Genomic DNA, 21,386 nt, shown 5'->3' with positions numbered 1-21,386 from the left:
TTAAAGATGATACAAAGAGGCTTTGTTTGAAAATATTGGGATTGTAGAAACCTAATGTAGGGTGTTTGGTTGGGCTTTTATTGTTCATTGTTGGTTTACTTTAGCTAATAATTTAAGATCTTTACCAGAGGCTGATTTCTTTTACCTCTTGCATTCAGTTTGATGGGTCACAGTCAAGTGTGTTTGTCTGCACAAAAAAGGAAAAGAAATCCACAAGTGCTCTTGCTGCAGTCTATGATGGTCAGTGGCTCAGTAGTGCTCAGACAAAGGAGAGTTGACTAGGAGTTATGTAAACAGAGAGGACAGACTGACTGACATTGGCAGAGGACCTAACATTTAAAGGTCACTGCAGATTCAGGCAGATCACAGACAGTCAAAAAAAGCATCTTGGGACCATGATAAGTGAAACCCAACAGCAAGACAGACAGTTAAAATGATCCAGTTCTAGTGAAGATTTTTAGTATTGTCCAAGAGGATGACAAAATGTTAGACTATTTTAATCTGTACAGCACCTTCTGTTGCAGGCATTACCTGATGTTACCGTTCTGCTGTTGTTCAGAGAGCACTAGTTTGCAGGAAACCCTGTGAGTGCAGCAAAAGCTCAAATATTGACAATTACTGAAAATTCTGAAATACCTGCTGTTTCCAAGTTATTTTGAACAAATTATTTTTTAAGGGGAAAGTTTTATTACTATTCTGTCTCTACCAACAATAATTAAAACATTTTCTTATTTTCTAGAGAGAAGGCTTTCCAATATTGCAATAGTTGCTGCCTTAGTCCTTAAATTATTTATACTATAAATCTGAAATATGTGCACCGGAATTACAAATAAATTCGTACTGCTTGTGAAACTTTGTGTGAGGGTGTTATGCAGCATGTACACGTGTTCTCTCGTGGTTCACTTTTTTTTTGCCTGTTGATTTTCTCCTCAATTTACTTTTCCAACAAAATATCCCAATGTTCAGTCCCTTTACTTTTATCCCTTTAGCTCTCTACCTGATAAGGTGCATGTGTTTCAAGTCATTAAAAATGATTTTTGAAAGGATTCAAACTAAGTCCACTGGGAGTAGATAGTTGTGCCTGCTGGCATATGCACTCACTTCCTAAAGAGAAAGAGAGCTGATACTCTGATTTGTTTGATTCAGGTCACTCCCTTAACACAACCATGCATAATGAAATAACCAACCCCTTTGTAGTCGGCGCCTGTGTTCGCGACCATTGCTGTGTACCGTGTGCTTTCGACAGCACACCTTATGCCACCAAAATAGGCCCTAAAGTGCTGTTAAGCTGGGCATACACTGTGCGATTTCAAGTCAACTCTCTGACAGCCGTGGTGGAATGTCAGCTCATACTGTGCGACTCAATCTCTTACAACACACAACCATCATAAACTATTTATGCACTCACACCATACAGTCAGATGGTCAAGTACGACCTGAGTACTCACTGACAGACTGACAGAAATCTGTGGAGTTTCCTTAGAAAAAGTCTTACAAGCTGAAGGTGAAGTTGGGCATTAGAAAGTCATTCCTGGTGTTGTCGACAAGCAGAGGCTTGTGAAGCTAGCAAAGACATTATGATAAGCTTAAAAAAATTCATGTCAATTGACATGATACAGTAAAATTGCCAGATTTTTCGCAAAAGATTCTTCAAGTGTCTACAGTCTGTTTTTTGCAAAGTGTTTGCATGTAGACTTTGATTATGTATATGTTCAACTGTTGCTAAATGGCTATAACTTCAACTTCAACTGTATTGTGTCTGTTCTGACTTACATCAGCAGGGATATATACTCTGCAATCAGATTGTTGCTTTTTGTCTGGCATCTTTCTCATCCACTTTCTCTTTCTTCTTTTTCCTTCATCCTTTAAAGTCTGCTTCCATCTATTATCCTGAAACATTGTGTCAAACAGCACCAAGGAAGCCTAACTTGCTTCTTTTTAGCTGAAGGCTGAAAATTGAACTAGTGATGTAACTCATAGGTGCTTCTTGTGAGAGAAGCGTCTGTGAAAATGAGGTAGTCACCATTATCCAAAATGTAAATGTATTATTAGATTGAGTTAGAAAGGCCTTCTTGAAGTGGAAAAATTTACACATCATTTCTTTAACAAAAGAATATTTATCTTATAGAGATCAGCAGCTCTCAGAAACAACTTGCTTGGTCCTCACAATCTTTTTTACAGTGTAAACAGATGTGAGCCACATGTGCATACACTACCGCTCAAAAGTTTGATCAGTGGCGCATTTCTTTGTTTTCCAAAGAAAAACATTTTCATGCAGTTCACAAACAGTTATCAGCAACTGTCAGTCCTCTGCATCAAGCTCCTAGTGTGACTGCTAATCCAAGTTAATCATGTTGCACTGCTGAAAAACATTTAACCAATAAAGGAGCAAAAAGACTGGACGCTGGAAGACAGGAAGAAAGTGTTGTGGACGGATGAGTCCAAGTTTGAGGTCTTTGGATCAAACAGAAGAACATTTGTTAGATGCAGAACAAATGAGAAGATGCAAGAACAGTGCTTATAGCCATCTGTCAAGCAAGGTGGAGGCAGCATGGTGGTCTGGGGGTGCTCTGGAGGTGGTAGAATAGGAGATTCATAAAGAGTTCAAGGGACCTTGGGGAAGGAAAGCTATCACGAGATTTTGCAGTGCCATGCTATGCCCCTAGGACAGCACTTGCTTGAGGCCAGTTTCATCATGCAACAGGATAATGGCCCAAAACACACCTCCAAAATGCAAAAGGTGTTTTTTTTTCTATGATGGCAACATTTAAACAACATTTTTCATTAAAATCATTATTTCTAACTCTGACAATGTCAGCATGTCCAGTCCATATTTCCAGTTCAGAATAATTTCACGAGTTTTCCCATGGAAAACAAGAAAAATTCCAAGTGATCCATAACTTTTGAGCGGTAGTGTATATAGTATAGTTTAATCACTGCCTATCTGTTTGACTGTACATTTGCCTATTTCTGTGCTCTTCAGTTTGTTACCTTTCCTTGACCTCAGAGTAATGTAAGCATTATGAGGTGCCAGCTTTATGAAATCACAAAACAAAAGAGGTAGCCATCACGCTGTGAAGAGAAGCAAATAATATCCCATGGCACCCCATGAGTTCATATGAGCTTTAGAAGAAGGAGAGAGCAGAGTTTAGATGAAATGGCTGCCCATGTTTATGAGTCACTGATCCATGCAGGAGAGAGCAACACAGAAACAGAGAGCATTATTCTGAGATTAAAGTGGACTTGGAATTACTGCCACACCATTTGGCCCAGGCTGCTCGAAAATCAAAGCAGCGCAGGAAATGGATGACTACACGGCGCACGTAGTTTCACTTTATTCATGAAGACTTGCTTTTCTAGGTAGTTTTTCTGGGTGCCTTTCAAAACATTTCTTCTCTTGGCCTCCTGTTTTGTGTCCTTACTCTGCATGGTCTTATTTTTCAGCATTCTGAGTCTCTAAAAAGAGTTTGCCCCATCACCATGACCCCTTATTCATAATTTCCTTTGAAGGACAAAAAGGGTTTGCTTCAATTACTAAACATTGCTGTGCAATTTTAAAATATTGCCACAGTTAGAGAGCATGATTGGAGTGTTTGCAGATAAGAGACCATTTTATTGTGTTTGCCAAACTATAGGATGAGAGACCATAGAAATGTAACTGGGGACATAGGGACTCAGTCCATAATCAACAGTCTGAGCAGCATCCAAATGGGATTTTAAAAGGCAGCAGCTGTGGTGAAATGATGGGGTGTCAGCAGGTGCAAACCATGGACTGTATGTTAATATGGACATCGCATTTCTGTCCTCTTATGTTGTGGAAAGTAAAACTACATTAACCCCGGTGACAAGTGCTGACATACAGTATAACACCAGTGACAATATTTGCAGCCAAGACATGCACAGATTGGAGCTGGCTGGTGGAACTTCAAAACTGATGCTATGCTCCTTCTGCTAACTGAAACACAAATGTACAATACTAATAAAATGACAAACACCCCTCAGATTAGTGAAGTCCACACTAGCACAGATTCTTATTGTTTTGTATTTTTAGCTTTTGTTACATTTCCTCTTGCCTTTCCTCCTGTTCTCTGCACATCTGGTTAGGAATGCTGCTTGGGGCCTCAGGGCTGTCAATCATGACATTACATTATCTTTCTGCATCAAATTTACTTTATCTCTTGCACCATCACCACCAATCAAATAATTAAACCAAACTGGAGAAAAACAAATTTCACTTGCATTGAACTTTATAAGATGGCCCGTGTGTTAACATGGATGAGGTAGGTTTTATGACCTATACTGCAACCAGTCAGCAGGGGAAGCTCTAAATACTTTGGCTTCACTTTCAGGCAACTGCTGCCCCATCCATCTTAGTTCACAGTCCGTGGCACCAACAGATAGAACATTACAGACTGGACAGGATGTGCAGGCGAGTCAATACTGGTTGTTTTAGACTGACGACTGTCTGGAAGTTTGGAAGTGATAATATTGGGCATGGGTTATCTGCTACATTTAAGAGCCAGCTTTCTCCTTGATGGGCACTTTAGAAGCCTGACTTTCAAACAAATTTAAAAAAGGTCTAAATAACACTTTTTATAGGGCTGTCAAGATTAAAGCATTAATTGCAGCTAATCAAAGTTAATTACCAGTGCACCTTTTTTATTTCAGTTAATCTCATGATTTATTAGGCCTTTAAGCACACTCAGGTTAAGCCATGTCAGCATCTCCTTGCAGCAACAGTGATGTCAAGTAAGTTCATCACTGCTCTTTAATGACTTAATGTCTCATTTCACTTCAGAAATCTCACAGACAGCTCAGTGGACAAGTCAAAAGTTATCTGCACCTTGCATTTCCTTTAAGATCCATAACAAGTAAGTTACTCTGTGGTTAAGTTTGTGTTTAAATCTTCAAATAAATGAAGGGCTGTATCACAACAGTAAGTGAATTACCCTTAGTTTAAACAGTAGAAAATGATGCAAGATGCAAAATAGATCCATTTGAAACTGCCCTAAAATTTGAGATGGGACAAAATATCAATATATGAACATATTACAATATTTTGTGGTGTAATACTGTGTTGATATTTTAGATGCAGTGTCAGTATTTTATTAGTTAATAATTTACCTTATGGTGTGGCAGTTTCTGGTGTAATTTCACCCCCTGACCACTAGTTGGGGGCAGACACCGCTAGCAGGCAGCAGGAATTTTACTCTTCCCTCTTCTCTCTTTAGACAATGAGATTATGCAAGCCTTCCAGTCTGAGCGAGCCAGTTGCCCGTGCCTACCTATCAGAATTCATAGCGGATATGTGGACTTATTTTGGTTTCTAAAACATTAAAGATGGTACAGACTTAGACAGGAGTCAAGTCGTTTGCAAGATATGTCACCCCAGAGTGAAATACTCTGACAACACAACGAATCTGAGAGCTAGACATCATAGCGATAGCATTACAGCTAACGGCTAACGTGAAACAAGCCTGTTGACCGTTGGTCTCTACTCATGCATCAATCACACAGTCAATACACCGTTTTATTTGTAAGGTCCTGCGCTGTCTTAGTGTCGTTAAGAATGAAGGCTTCCATAATACGATAAAAAAAACACTGTGGCCTGTCACCTCATGCCCTCCAGTGTCATGGACCATGTATCGTGTATTGTGTATCGTGTCGTGAGGTACCCTGTGATTCCCACCCCTAGCTAAAATGATTCTGATTAATAGCAATCAACTACAGAAATTCTGAGATAAATTATGATTAAAAACTGCAATATTTTGACAGCCCTATAATTTTTGTTTGATTCTTTTAAAGAATGTATTTCATTTTTAGCCACGGACAGTGAAATCAGTCTGTATACTAAGGCCAGCCACAAGGGGGCGATTGAGATATTTTAGCTGAGTTTTCTGGGGCTGGCATATTTACCTAACTTTACAAAGCAGATTATATGCCCATTTCCGTGTTTCTCACTGGCAAATTCATCTTGCAAAGCTTCCGTCTGAACCGTTTGGGCCCAGTTAGAAAGTGACAGGACCAATCAGCGACAAGGGGCAGTACTCTCAGGCGAGGCGGAGTCGTGATGTATGCAAGCAGGAACAAGAGGCCAGTGCCGTTATGGCGGAAGAAATTAGCGTGGATGCTGCTAAAGCGCCAGTTATTTCAGAACTTGACGACATTTCTTGGTGAAAAGAAGAACAAAGAACAACATTGAGTTGTTTTCTTTTCCAAAACAACAAAAGTCTTGTACTGACATATATAGTCGAGTTTACTCCTTCGGTAGGGGCGCAGCTTCGTAGCGGCTACCTCACGTGTATTGTTGCTCTGATTGGCCGATAAAGATGTGACAGACAGAACTTTCATCCGATCCCCCTGCAGGTTTTTTTCAAAGGCTCTGCCCTTTCCCAAACACTGTCTGTGAGTGGTTTTCTAGATGTGCCAGGTTAATATTTACCATCACTGGGTTAAATGCTTGAGCCCCTTGAGTCCCTCTTTTCAACTACTCCAGATAAACCGCAATGGTGGGATTTTATAGTTTTCAGTGAACAGCAGCTGCAATCGAGTTCATCAGTTTATGAGGAATTGGATGGAGTTTTAACATGGCGTCTAACATGATCAGAGTGCTGGTTAGCTGTTCATTGTGATAGTTTGTTGGTATTTTCTGTGGAGGATGGTGTTTAGCTGTTTTATGGTAGTGGTTAAGGGGCTAATTAAGAGTTAACGTGAAGCTATGTGTTGTGAATACACTTCACTGTGTTTGTTTAAACAACTTACATGAAGATCAATGAAATAATGTGTTTTAACTGTCATTTTTATGGTCCAATCATGTGTAATCTGTGTAAATAAGCAGGCTGAAACAGTGAAACGACAGCATGGGTTTCCTGTCAGGCTGGGTTTCTACTAGCCTATATTGGATTTAGAGCAGGGTCGGACAGATATATGTGACCCAGGCCCGACAAACATGTGGAACAACATTTCTCTCGTAGCAGAGTAACTCAATATGTTAAATCATATACTTGGGTTGAGTTAGCTTTAATTATATGTGTGTTAATTAGAGGTGAAAGAGAAAATCAATACAGCATAGTATCGCAATATTTTGTCTGGTGATATATTGTATCGTCTTGTCCACCAAATGTCGTCTTTTTTTGTTTTTTGTTTTTTTTTTTTCAAATTATTCTTATATGAACAGAAGTCTATGATAATGGAAAAAATATGTGGAAAAATGCTTGCCCTTGAGTTCGGCAGAGGTGACGGTTGTAGAGCAGGAGAAAGTTATTACAGCAAACATGGCAGCACCAGGGGAAGGACATTAAGAATGCAAGCAGGGCCAAATGAGACGGAAATGACATAGGAGGTTTGCAAGAAGTGCTGTATGAAAATAAAATACTGCGGAAATACGACAAACATGAGGGCAAGACTAATGCTAAATCAGCTAAAAAGTACAAAAAAAAAAAGAAAGGTATAGATCTCAACAAATTGCAATATATGGTATCGTAATACTCACTGTGTTGCAAAATGTTGAAAATTGCAATATCGAATTGTGACCCAAGTATTGTGATAATATGGTATTGTGGGGCCACTAGTGATTCCCACCCCTATTGTTAATGGTATCATCTTGCTAGCTAAACTATACTGAATTGATGCCTGTGTTCATGCAGCCTTTTACTCTGTTTTATTCACATCTGGCATCTCTTGTCTAGTTTTTTTTTGGCTTAGGGAAGGTGAAAATTCAACACCCCACCTCACTCAGCATACTAGCCTCTGCTGAAAGTTTGTCAGGCCTCCTGTTCATACAAACTGACAAACCGGTGGGAAACGTGGTTAAAATTAGTGCTCATGTCTGCACCACCTCCCTCTTGATCTTCTCACCTCAGCAGGCAGAAATACGCAAGGCCCGCAGGTGTGCTGTGAATATCAGAGGATATCAATTCCTATACAGATTATGACTGAGCGGCCCATCCGGAGGTCACCTGACGATCATTTTTTTTATCATTTTAAAATTCATGCACCCAGGATCAATAAACTGGTGGACGACCCCTTTAGTCTTTTAATGCCTCGCATGCTTGTTTCTCAAAGCTCCTGACACTATTGGTGATATTCATGATTGTTATTAGATAGATAGATAGATAGATAGATAGATAGATAGATAGATAGATAGATAGATAGATAGATAGATAGAGAATGGATAGGGGATTATTTCAGTTTTCTGTCTAGTATGTAGACAGCATAAGAACTTTGTTGCAACTCTTTCTCCTTCATGCCTCAACCCTGACCTTGCACAGAAAGGGTATCAGAAACTGTTAAAGTAAACTTATATCAAGACAAATTTTCGGAAGAGTTGGAGCTTTTTTAATCTTCAACGAGAGCATGTTTCAAATTTTCCGCTATGCTGAAATCAGACACCCTGTTCTCTGGCTTGTAATGAATTTTCTTATTGATGTCTGCTTGGCTTAAACACTCTCCTTAAGCTCCGTCCTCTTCCCATTTGGCTCTCTATGTATCACCCACTCACGACTCACAAGCCCCAATATGCCAAAGCTCAATATTGTGTCTCTTCCATGTGTCAAGACTTCAAACACATCTTCTCCTCCTCCCCTCCCACTGCTGAAGTCAACCTTGAAGCGCAGTCGCGGCAATGTGTGCATATGTGCGGGTGTGAAAACATCTGTAAGAGCATGGCCCCGGCTGTCAAGCGAAGGCAGCGCTTCAAACCCCCCCTCCTGTGCTGACACGCTGCGCTGAGAGGCTGTCAGCACCACTCAACCACTGGCTGCAGAGGAAGTCACTCTCATTATGAGCTGCCAATGTTTAAAGATAACAGTGTCTAGCGCTATCTCTTCCCCGCTTGTGTTTGTGTGTTTATGTGAGAGCAAGATAGATTCAGGGAAGGAATGCAGAGGAGCTACAGATGCAGGAACATAGTTTATTGTGTTGCATTTTCAGTGAGAGAGTATCCAGCGTGTTCTTTTAACTTTATTTTCCTGCTTTATTTATCCAGAGGTTGTTGACTGAGCACTCTGCCATTCCCTGCGTCACGCTTTCTCACCCAAATGTATTTGGAGCTGATAGTCGCTCTGGATATAAAAAGTCCTGCACTTTAAGCCACTGAGCCAATTTTGGTGCTTTTCTGTGTGGAAGTTGTTGAAAAAGGGGGTGTTTCTTCACCTTTGTAGCCTAAATCTGCAGAGGCAAAAATTGGCTTGGATTTGGACTGAAAAAGTCGACATTTTTGTTCGTCACTTAAGAGGATGAGTCAAACTTTTGTTCTTGTCTGCTACACTCCACTTTTCAAGCTGCGTAATAAAGCACTTATTTCCAAAGTCCGGGTCAGGACCCACTGGTGGGTTGTGGGAGTTTTTTTTTAGGGTCACAAAATGAGTTGTCAGAATTACTTTGCTAGAGTATTCAATGAGACATTTATGTCTGCAGTACACATAGCTACATTTTAGAGTGCCACCGATAACACTCACCCATTCCACCATAATAAACCAAAAAACAAGGCTCTACCAGTAGTGGATTCCTGTAGAGCTATAGTCACAGTTATAAGTGCTTGGCTAACAAAGATGAAACTCATTGTTCCAACTACTGCGCCAAGCATGTAGAGAAAGCCTATGTGAGGGAGGTAAAGTGGCCCTTTTCAGGCTTATAAAATGGATAGTCCCAGGTTAGAACCAGACTTAGTCCCAAATTAACATTATCCAAGCTATCACTGACCATCAGCTAAAACAACCAGCTGAGGATGGCACTGAAGGCTGATTTTACAAAGTACAGAAAACAAAGTTGCTGGGTCACAATGACTTGTATCTTCTAAAAAGTGAGTCACCAGAGAAAAAAAAGTTTGGGAATTGCTTGTCTAAAGAACAATTCATGAACAGCATTATGACCATCTTTACATGCCACAAACTATAGTGTAGTACAGGGTATACTTTGTGAACTGTTTTTTAATCAGCCTCAGTAGTGTATACCCACCTCTAAATCCCTCCATCACAGGTGTCAAACTCAAGGCCCGAGGGCCATATCGAACGATGATGTCATATTTCTGTTATAACTGGCCCATCAGTATGAGGTCTGCAGATTTCCTCAAGTATTAAAATGTGAACTTATCATTGATGATTTAACATATCCTTGTTAAGACACAAAATCTGAAAAAGTAAGGAATAAAAATATTTAGATAAGAAGTCAGGAATGTGGGAAAATAAATTAATTTGTGTTTTAATTTCACATTTTCAATTTAGCATCTTACAATTAGAACTCAGAATTAAGATTTTGAATTTTTTATTTACTACTTAGAGTATTTCAACTCATAATTTTGACTTCTCATATAATATTTTGAGCCTTAAGATTCATAATTCTAATTTTTAAGTGATACTTTGACCTTTTTAACCAATTATTTTGTATTTTACCTCATATTTTTACTCCAAACTTTGACTTCATAACCCCATAGTTTGACCCTTTAAGACTAACAGTTTCAAATTTTGAATCATATTTTGACTTTTAATTTCATGTTTACAAATTCTAACCTTTCAAACTCATGATTTTGATTTTCCTTCCAATATATTTGCCATTAAAAAACATGTTTTGACCTTTTTGAACTAATAAATGTACCCTTTCAGATTGTGAGCCTTCAAACTTATCTTTTTAACTTTTTAAATGTCAAAATTGTTCATCATCAGTGCTAAGTTTTCTTCCCATATTTTATTACCAGTGAAACAAGGTTGACAGTTTATGGTTAAAAAGGTGAGCCTGTTAGGCCCTCAGGTTAGTCCTGAATTCAGAATCCAGCCCCTGCTGTGATTGAGTTTGACATCCCTGCTCCAGATGCTCTTCATTCAGGGGTGTGCCACACTTTTTTGTCTGTCTCTTTTGCTTACTAGCCAGTGCTCATTGGTCCCTTTGATTGTTAGCTGGGGTAAAAAAAAAAAAAAAAAAAAAAAACAGTGTTAGCCATTCAGAGTTAGAGGGTCATTCTCTGTCCCCAGTGGCAGGTCATACTCTGAAGCCTAAATTCAAGACAAGTGACCAGCTGATGTAGGTGGTGCACCTCAAAAAACTCAAATTGGTTTCAATGTGTGCACAGCTAGGAAACATGTTGCTAGTGGTCTACCTGCCTGATCTGTTAGAAAGTAATTAGACACCAAAGGCAGTCTACTTCAGTGGTTCCTTGTCTTTTTCCCCACGACCCACACAAAAGAAAAAAAGATAATTGCTGACAAAATCTACAGAAATTTTCTGAGAATCTCAACGCTCCCCAAGGAGAACAAAGACCGCAGGAAGGGAACTAAAGGTCTGCTAGATTCTACCTGTACGGCCTTGCATTGATGTGACGGTAAACTTGTCAGAGGCATGTTAGGCATACTGCCTCAATGGAAACAGTAATGTACCAGCTTGTATACCTTACATTACAGCTCAACTAGAAGGTGTATTAGCCTGAGCTTCACATGCAAACTGACACAACCATAAGATTTAATCTTATGTGTAATCTTTGTGTAAACAAAATGAACAGAGAACACATATGAAAGTATTGGATCTCTCATTTGGAAAGAGAACTAAATAACTGATTTTAAATTGCAATTTTAACATGTTTGTTAACTTCTTACAAAAAGAAGTACTCTGACACTAGTATATTGCTTTTTAATGCATTACTCACAACGCTGCGAATGAATATGGAATAGTTTACTCAAAATGCATTATGTGGTTGTCTCATACCTTACTGCTTGAAGTCAAGCAGCAGAAGTTAGTGACAGTAAAACTCTATTTTTAAGGTGAACTAAATATGCAAGAATCGTCATCCATATCAAGTCAAATAACAGCAATTTGCTCATGCAGGAGCGACTGCTTGAAGAAATGTGGAATAGATAAAAAGTACACCCTCTTCTCCAGGCGCAACTAAACCACTGCTAAAAACTGAGTCTCAGAACAACCCCCATGAGCTTAACAGGAAGCAAATTATCCTCTGAGGTCTCTTTATCTCCAAAACAAACAATCCTGGTTATCTGAAAAGTAAAAACACATAAAAATCACTGTTTGACACTTACAGTGTTTTTCAGTGCTACTTGGCTGAGTCTGAGCTTCTTGTAATTTTAGCAAGGCTTGTTTCTATTAGAACTCAAGATCCAATGGCCAGTAACCAAAATCCATCATCTGCTTCAATTTATTTTATTAAAGCATCTGAGACGTGACTTGAAACAGCAAGGAGGTAATCTGTATTAAACACTGAGATGTCCTGGGCTTATTTGAGAACTGTAATAAAATTGTATCTTACATGTAAGGCATGAAACTCCATGAAACTCATTTAGGCTGATGTAAGAAATCAGAGTGACATTGACCTGCTAAAATAAGGAACAACTACTCTTTAAACCAAACCTGATTTGACTGGTGAAATCCTGAAAAAGTGGGATACTTCAAAACTTAATCCTCATGCCAGCTGGGAGTTACAGTACTTAAAATATGATGATCTGTGCCTCTCAGAACAAGATGATGGAATCATGAGGTTCCAAGTTTGGTGTTTATAATGTCATAGTCACAAACATCTGGCCTCACTAATATAGATATCAAGTCTTTTGTGTCAACTTCCAGGAAGTATTTTCTTTATAATGTAAGCTAAGTTTGAGCCAGCTTTTAGAAACAAGTTCCACTCAAGCTGAATCATTGAGGACTTTTTTTCTGCATGTCAGTCATAAACCAGTTCAGCCTTCAGTCCAGTTTGAGTCACAGCAACTTTACTTTTGCCTTAGAAAAGATGATGGTAGATGTAACAATTCTGAACCAAAGTCAGATACAGCCAGAACTCTAGGACACACACAAACGAGTAGGGGAGAACGGGGTTGGTTGTCACATGGGTTGGTTGTCACACTCATTATATCTCGTCACTAGAGGTTGCTGTCTCTCAGAATTTGGTATGGAAATGCCCAGATTTGGGATCAGAGCTCTCCTATATAGTCTTCTCTGAAATTAACAAAACAATTGTTACCCTTAAAAAGTGTGAAGGGATAGCTATAGTTTAGATTGTTGTAAGCTAGCTAACTAGTTGTTACACTGTTGTAAGTCTTGATGCTACCAGTTGGGGTTGGTTGTCACATGCGATAGTGAATGGGTGTAGTTCAGTTGAGTGGGCTATTATTGTTAGGCCTGTTTGTTTTTCTTTATGCTACTATAGGCCTGTAGGCTGGCTTATGGATGTTCATGTTCCTAGCTCATTTTGTGTTAGATGCATTAAGTTATGTATTTGTCAACTTTTCAATGCAATTGAAGTTTCAAATTTAGTTCTGCCTTCTTTTGTTATTAGATTTTTTCCCATAAAATAACATTGTGACAAACAACCCTATAGTGTGTGACAACCATCCCTGTGATGGGGTTGGTTGTCACAATGTGTCGGAGTGTCTTTGATAACTACCTTTTTGTTTCAATAAGTTGGAAAATGAGAGGGATACACATTTGAAGCCAACAATCTAAGCTTCAATTTAATGTAGGAATGACTATTCAATTATGTTTTGATGATGAGCAATTCACACTAGAATAAAAAAGTTTGACGACCATCCCCATTCTCCCCTAAATAAGAAAAAGTAAATGACCTAAATAAAGAAGAAAAATCCCATCAATCTAGCAATCAGAAGGAACACAAGGGCAACAATGCACTTTAGGTGCCAGTGGTCAGGCTAAATACAAGTAAGACAAGGATGTGTTTTGAAAAAGGTGGGAAATTAAACAATGGCCATCGAAGTAACTCTAGACATAACACAAAACCAACAGGATTAAAAAATAAACTGGAAGTGACTGCCAAATTAAAACATATGAAACTTACAGAATATCTCAATGGAATCAACAACCCTGTGCACCTTAGGGGGATTTGATAAACCTAAGACCAACAGCATCTGCTTTCCACAATATATTGAAGGGTATGTATTTGCTATCTGTCTTTAAAGCAACAAAATGTAGGAACTTTGTTTGGAGCACTCCTGTGCCCACAGTCCTCTTTCTTCTCATAGCCTCAGCCTTTGTTCCAAATAGCACTGAGATGGGTTAAGTGGCTTATTGTAGCTAAAGACTGCTGTGTAAACTAGTGCCATGAGCCGTTTACACACTGCTTGTAAGAGAGCCGCGATCTGCTGCTTAAGTTACATATTGTTGAAAGAAGACACTGTGCAAATGTTGATGACATCATAGTGTTTCCCAGAGAACGACACTTTACTTAGGTGTGGACGGCCATTCTGCCCTGACACAATATGCATGTTTACTTCTTGTTTCTGCACTTTTGACAGTGTTCATCAGCAGGTGTTACTAAAATCAAACTCAAATAACATCACTCACCGTTCGAATTTCACTCGATATTCCACAATCATTACAAGTGAGCTAGGAGTGTGAAGGCTTTGGATCTCTTGGTAGTTGGCACCAGAGTTAAAAGCTGGGTTAACTATTTCTCAATAATTGTTGATCAGTCCAAACCTGATCAAACACCTCCTTTTAAACTGTAATGCAGCGGCCCTCCATTAGCTACTAAAACAGTTCTTAATGTCTTTTGTCTTGCTGCCACAATGCTCTATAGCTCAATGTAAACAAAGGGGAACTGATAGCATCGAGGCAGTTTAGCACTTACATGATCCTCAATATTGAGATAAAGTTGTCCAGAGGGTTTGTCAGATTATACTGGAGTTTAACCAAAGCACTATGTGACAGTTTTTAACACAGGAATGAGAATTTTAACTTACAAAGGATCGACAGCTGGTGGGGTTAGCACTGTTAACATCAGCCACATTCTGTGAACAGCTCCCTAACGACAAGATGTGAAATTGGTTGATGGTGTTAAGTCGACTTAAGAGTCTGCTAAGCACAATAGCATTATGTAGTAATCAGATGTGAAATTATTAGGTGTATCCCTACACCTCTGTGACCCACCCAAGTATTGTATGTGTGGGAAACCCTGTGCCATTATTCCTGTCAGAAGTTACTATTACTTAAGTTGAAAAGTTACATCATTTATCCATAACAAATCGATATTGGAAGTTATATTTTAATTAATGCCGTGCAATGTTTTTATTTGTATAACTGAATGACATGATTTTAGGACTTTCTATACTGCTGAATATGGTCGTCCATATAGTAAGTCCATATCTACAGCGTGACCCCTGTTTAGCAATAGAAGAAGAGAAGAAGATATAGATACCATTGTCCTGTTCTTTGCAGGAGTTTATTTTGTTAAAGACTCCCAAATCCACTGCTGACAGTACAGTCCCTGTGCCTTGTCTCGTGTGAGCCCTAATCAATAGAGCGCTGTGTTAGATTGGAAACTTGAGGCTGTGTCTACAAGAATATATTGATTTCTCCTTTTTTCCGCTCTTCCCTCCTCCTTTTCCGCCTAAACTCTTCCGCTCAGGCCGGGATCAGAGGATTTATCCTTCAGAAAGGTTTAAGGTGTACGATTCCAGACTCAGCTCCACTCTCATGTTCTGAGCAAAGGACGCAGCCTGCTGGGGATTTGTGTTTTCACTGACCTTGTCTATATTTTGTACAGCTGATTTTTAGCATAAAATGTGCAGCAGTGTGAGCTCGGCAGAGATTCTTAGAGATGAATGGGTGTATTTTTAGCAGAATAGAGATGGATAGAAGCTCTTTGTGGTTTGGGAGGAAAGGCGAGGCTTAGGGAAAATTCCTCTATATTGTGGAAGAAAAATTATTCAGATTTAGTGGTAGCTGTCAGTTTGCATTGTAAAGTGCACTGTATTATGCAGCGGGGGCTGAACCTGGTTCAGATTAAATCCAAATCCTCTAGGCAAGGTCAAGGGAACACCTTATTTTGTAGGTATCGCTGACTTCATTTGGATATTTCCTCATTCAAACCAGCCTCTTTAAAATTCTCCTTCCCCGCACAGCTACATGTCAGCAAGCCACTTAATTCACCACACTGTTTCAGAAATGACTGATCCAGCTGTGGGACATTGGCAGGATAATTCGAACAGCAGCCATATCATCAGGTTGCCAGTCCAGTCACTGGCATGCGCACCGTGGGCCAAGAAAATCATTTAGTTAAAGGTGACCAGCTTTGAGTCCCTGTGAGAGGCCTTTGATTGGATGTGAACTGGAGGGGTGATTCATCATACTTAATAAATGTGGCTGACAGCTGAAATCAGCAGGAGGGAGCATGTGCCAGGTCTGCGTGTCCCCACTGCTTTATCCTGCATGCAAATATGGACAATTAACTTTTCTCATACACTGTTTGAGACACCTACGCTGACAGAGCTATAGCCTGTGAGCACATACACTCAGCCACGACTTGCAGGCAGACGATACTACCTCAGTTTACACCATAAGAACTATAGTCTCAAGACATAAGGTTGTACACTATAGGCAAACTTCAGACTTAGATATGCAGTATACCAAAAACTTTTTAGGTGTGATATAAAACCAAGTTTCAGGGATTATAAATCAAGCTTTGACAGAACTCTCTCTAATCATGTGATCTGGTATATTTCCATTGATATCTGCATATTTTTATCCATTCTCCCTGTGATATACCTACCCCTCTATATTGTCTCGCTTTGCTCTGATGTTTGAAGTCAAATGTGTTTTAAGATTTTACATTTCCCTGAATATACAGTACATGAAATTATTCTACTTCCCAAATCCGAAAAGTATGCTCTCCTGAATCTCTCTGTAGTATGTATTTGCTTTAGATGACATTCTCAGCCTTATTTTAACATGATTTTACATCTGGATGTACCATTAGAAGTGTCATTTTCTTTTGCTTTTCTTCTAACATCTCAAATCTGAGCAGTCTTTCTTCTTGCATTATTCTGCGTAGAGCTGTTTTCCCTTTAGCTATCCAGTCTTCAAATCTAATGTGTACAGTCTGAATCAAGTGCATGCAATTTAAGCATTTTAATTTCAGCCTCTCGTTCATATTTTCTGATCATAGTTTTAAAAAAATGCTGCTGTCGCAGATGGGGCAGACTTATTAATGTATGTTCTGACCAAATCATTGGGTCTAGATGTAAAACCTTACTGTCTTGTTTTCATGCAATTCATAAGGGCTGCCAGATGTGATATCTCATGTTTTGTCTTTTTTATTTACAATAAAGGCAGGTGCAAGAGGCAAATTGCAGATAGTGCGATGTCAACTGACACACAAGTCAGGGTACAAATGGCCACAGATACGCAAGTGCACAAAAACGGAGCAAGCAGCATGTAGTTTCCATGTGTTTTGGCCACTTTAAAAGTAATGCTACCAGGAAGCTGTAGGCAGGGTTTCAGTGTTCTCAGGTGACCTCTGAGTTCCAGTTTTTCAGTCGCTAATTGTTCCCTATTGCAGTGCTTGTTGATGTGGATTGTTTGTTGAGACTATGTGCAGAATGAATCACTTTGTTGCTACACCTGTGGTGAGCATTTTGCATGTTAGTCAAAAGTAGTAAAACACTGAGCTTTTGTCATAAACATTACAGTAACAGGACTAATCTAAGCCCACATGTATGAACAGGATTCAGGCAGTACACAGAACCTGCAGGATCCAGATTAATCAGAGCATCATATGAATCAATCTATTTGTGATTTGGTTTGGGGAGTATTATCATCTCAGCTCTCACTGTTTCTTATTATATATTAAAAATAAAAGATTTGGTGGGCATGTTGTTAAAACTAGAGGATACATAAATAACTCCTATTACTAACAAGTTGGGGTGTTTGTGAAATGTTAATTACAAAACAGAGGGTGATGATTTTCAAGACATCAAACTGGTTGACAGTAACACAAAGACTGTATGAAATACTAAAACTGAAAAAGTCATGGTTTTTGAATGCCCAATTTATTAATTTCTTTTTTTTCCCCAAAATGACAGGAACTTGTTTTTTCAGGTTCTAAGGCTTTCAGGGAGTTATAGGAAGAGTAGATGCTACAGAGTGGTGTAATATCTTTTTTTGTAATGTGTTCCTGGCATCAAATTTGAAACAGACATGGGCAGAAATATTCCCAGAGTAATAAAACATAGTTTTAAAATTGTATTGTCAAAAACTATATGAGCTATTTTCAATCAAATATGGCATGTCAGCATTTTTACAATCATTAGATTTTGTTTTCTATATGTGTCCGAACTTTTAAGAAAATTGGGTTGTTGAATAAGAAAACTGCAACAAACCAAGCTCCTATCTGTCAGCTTATCCTACTAGGTGTCAGGTTGGCTGTGTTGTATATTTGCTTTCACACTGGACTCTTTCATTTGTTTGACTGTTAAAAAAAAAAATCTGGAGTTTTGATGAAGAGATGATTTAAGCCCACTGTTGTCAATCATGACTTCTTATCATCCCACTGTGTTTTACTCAGCTGGCTGCAGGCATGACTGACCACTGGCAGGTGTGTCAAAGCCTCGGCCTTGTGTTAAGCTGCTACTCTAAGCCCTCAGCTGCACAAAGACAACTCGCTGGATTAGCTTGACAGTCGACTCCGACTGTCAGCCCTTTCACTTGAACTGATGTGTCTTAATAGAATTACACACCCTTACAAAGTGAGGCCTGAGCTATACTGTTTCATTATTATGTAGACATGGATTGCTGAAGTGAAATATTGTTCCATCCCACACCCCTACAGTCAATCATTTTTTAAGTCACGTAATTTGGTATAAAGCGAACACTTTATGGAAAAAAAATCTCAGACCAGTTTCAGTGTTCTGCCTTTTTTGCCAACTTATGTAGCACCATAGACAGTCAGCTTTCAATAGCAGAGCTCATTTAGGACAGTATTAACATAGTTGTAATAGTTTCTGCAGTAATTATTATAATAAGATGTCTTGGTTGAGAGGGCAACATTTCACTCTGCTGTATGAGCCAAGGCTGCTAACTCAGTACAATGAGAGCATGCTGTGAATTTATGTATTTGGTTCAAAAATGTGTTGACACACACAACAGTGATAATGTAGAGTTTCTGTCACAGGAGCTGTTTATCTTATTGCAGCCCATTGGTTCTCCTGCACTTACTAATTAGCAAAGAAAATGAATGTCTTGTGATATTGTTTCATATTCTTTCCCCATGGATTCCTAGGTTATTCTGTTTGATGGTGCAGCTAGCTTACTCTCAGTCTTGATTGTGTAGTGTTTTAATTGTGCCTTCAGTGTGTTTTTATGCCATTGCAAGGGTTATTTGGGTAAGCTTCTCAGGGTTTTGCTCATTCTTTTTACATGTTTTAGAGGGGGGGGGTGATGTCTTTATTACTGGGTTTTAAGAGCTCTTGCTTCCTTGTTACACAGCGGTGTAAATTTCCTGTTGTTGCTAAATGCACTTTGAAGGTCCCTTCTGTTTAATTGGTATTTACTGTCTCCTCCTTCAGTTATCATATTTGTCAACAGTCACAGTGTGTCTGATTAAAGAAATGTCTCTAACGAACAAACACGGCTCTGTAGAGAATAATAGCTTCTCCCATATATTTCTCTCTCTCTCCCTCTTCTCCCTTTGTGCCTCTTCTTTTGATCACAGAACAGCAGCATCCCTAAAAAGCAAACAGCCTTTGACACACACACAACCAAGTGTGTATATGCCCACATACACACATGGCATCCAGCTGAGCTCTTGTTCCATGCCAGTCTTGTTTCAGAGATGTTAAATGAGGGCATTGATACATAAATTTGCATTTGTTTCATCTGCTCAGTCCTCCTAACTCAAAATCTATAGTTGCATGCCCCCAATTTGCCAGGCAGCTTTAGATGCTTCTATTCTGGGATTTTTTTTTTTTTTCTTTCATGTGAGGCTAGCGTGACTCTCAATCGATTGGGTTGTGTGTACTCTTTCTTCACACATAAGTGGGCTAAACAGCTATCTTTTACCACGTGGATTGTGCAGTTTGTCAATAGTAATTGAGGTACACTGCAAAAAGTCACATCTTAGCTATTGAATGGTTCTGATCTCTGGTCAAAAATATGTCATTACACTTGATTCAAGCCAAACTCACATGGCAATTCAAGACAAACATTTCACTTCAAGATATTACAAACAAAAATGTGGCCAGTATTGCTCATAATAAGTGGAAATTGTGGCAAATTGAACAAGCAAGTTGCTCGAAATAAGATATTTTTCAAGAAACTTAATTAGTAAATTTTGCATGCTGCTCTGACGGCTATTTTACCTAGAATTTCTGGTTTTATTTTTGATTGCAGAACCTATGAATTTTCAACTGGTTTAGTTTGAATGTGGCTCATGTTAAGTGTAATTTGATGTTTGCAAGGAAATTATTAGAGCCAGCAGCCTTCAGTCAGCTAGTTGATTAGTTGGTCGAGCTCTCATCTGACTAAAGTCCAATTGGTCTCTCTCGCTCTTTCTCTTTCTCAATTTCAATACAATTTCAATTCAACAACCTTAAATGACATGTGGAACATCAGTTCGAATTGTAAAATTGAAATCTGGTACCAGCGTTGTACCAGTATCAACATATCCAATATGTACTGGACCATATTACAACACATGTATTGATACATTATTACCCTGAAATACCCTGTCACCCCAAATGAAAGGAAAGAAAATGATTATAAATTTTTTGTGATGTAAGTTAAGTTACACTGTTTTCCTTTTCTTATTCCATATTCAACTGGTATCTTATAAAGATATTTCTGTGAATTATTTGTGAAAGATTATACATATTTCCTGTTAATGATGTCGGACCAGTTTGTCGAGGATGAACGCGTGCACATATATGCAGTACATATGGAATAGTCATGAGTATGCAGGTAGCTGGTTAGCTTGGTTCACACATTCAAAGTGTTGATACTGGACTTTGTGAAATGTTGATGGAGGATTTAAAGTGAAAATTCACTTCCAGACCAGAGCTTCTGAAACAGTAAGCAGGCCTTGTTGAGCTCCATATGTCCCTGTCCCTTTGGCATCTCATTAAAACGCACATGTAAACGTTATTGTCTGTCAAAGATAGACAGAAGAGGAGAGACAGATATCTCAAGACCCCTGAAAGTCCTCCTTTACTGACCTACCAACTTATTTTCAGTTTCACCTGATTAACATTGCATGTTGTCTGGACAGTATTTAGGTCGTGAATGACAATCAGGTGGGTCCTGTTTATTTTTCTCATGATAAATAAGGCATAATGGATGAGTTGAAGTTCTGTTATTTATCATTCTTGTGACATGAACACAGGGATTAAATGGGCATATGGAGGTTCACATTGGTCAGCTCTGAGTTTGTTGTTTTTTCAGTAAAACATAATAAAAAGTAAAAGTTATGCTGCAAGAAGCTTATTATGGTTGTTTTATAGTTCATTTAAACTACCAGGAGAGTACGATGAGGATATTGTTACTGATTAGGTCTAGAGGTAACGTGCATTTTTTTTTCTTTTGGTGCCCTAATGACCAGTGATGGTCAAGTTTATCTTTTGTTGACTTCAGCCCAAGAAATCAGACAAACTAGACTACAACTA

The 21,386-nt window shown here is 38.8% G+C and overlaps 1 protein-coding gene across 4 annotated transcripts in view; it reads left to right on the top strand.

Moving 5' to 3' along the window:
* The window catches only part of gfra1a (gdnf family receptor alpha 1a), a 156,720-nt gene that overhangs the window by 8,133 nt on the left and 127,201 nt on the right, over positions 1-21,386 (top strand). The gene's annotated exons all lie outside the window — the stretch shown is intronic.

This window comes from Cheilinus undulatus, linkage group 6 (genome assembly GCF_018320785.1).
Source record: "Cheilinus undulatus linkage group 6, ASM1832078v1, whole genome shotgun sequence".
Classification (NCBI taxonomy): domain Eukaryota; kingdom Metazoa; phylum Chordata; class Actinopteri; order Labriformes; family Labridae; genus Cheilinus; species Cheilinus undulatus.
Note: the sequence above shows the minus strand (reverse complement) of the source record. Positions and strands in the feature narration are given on the sequence as shown.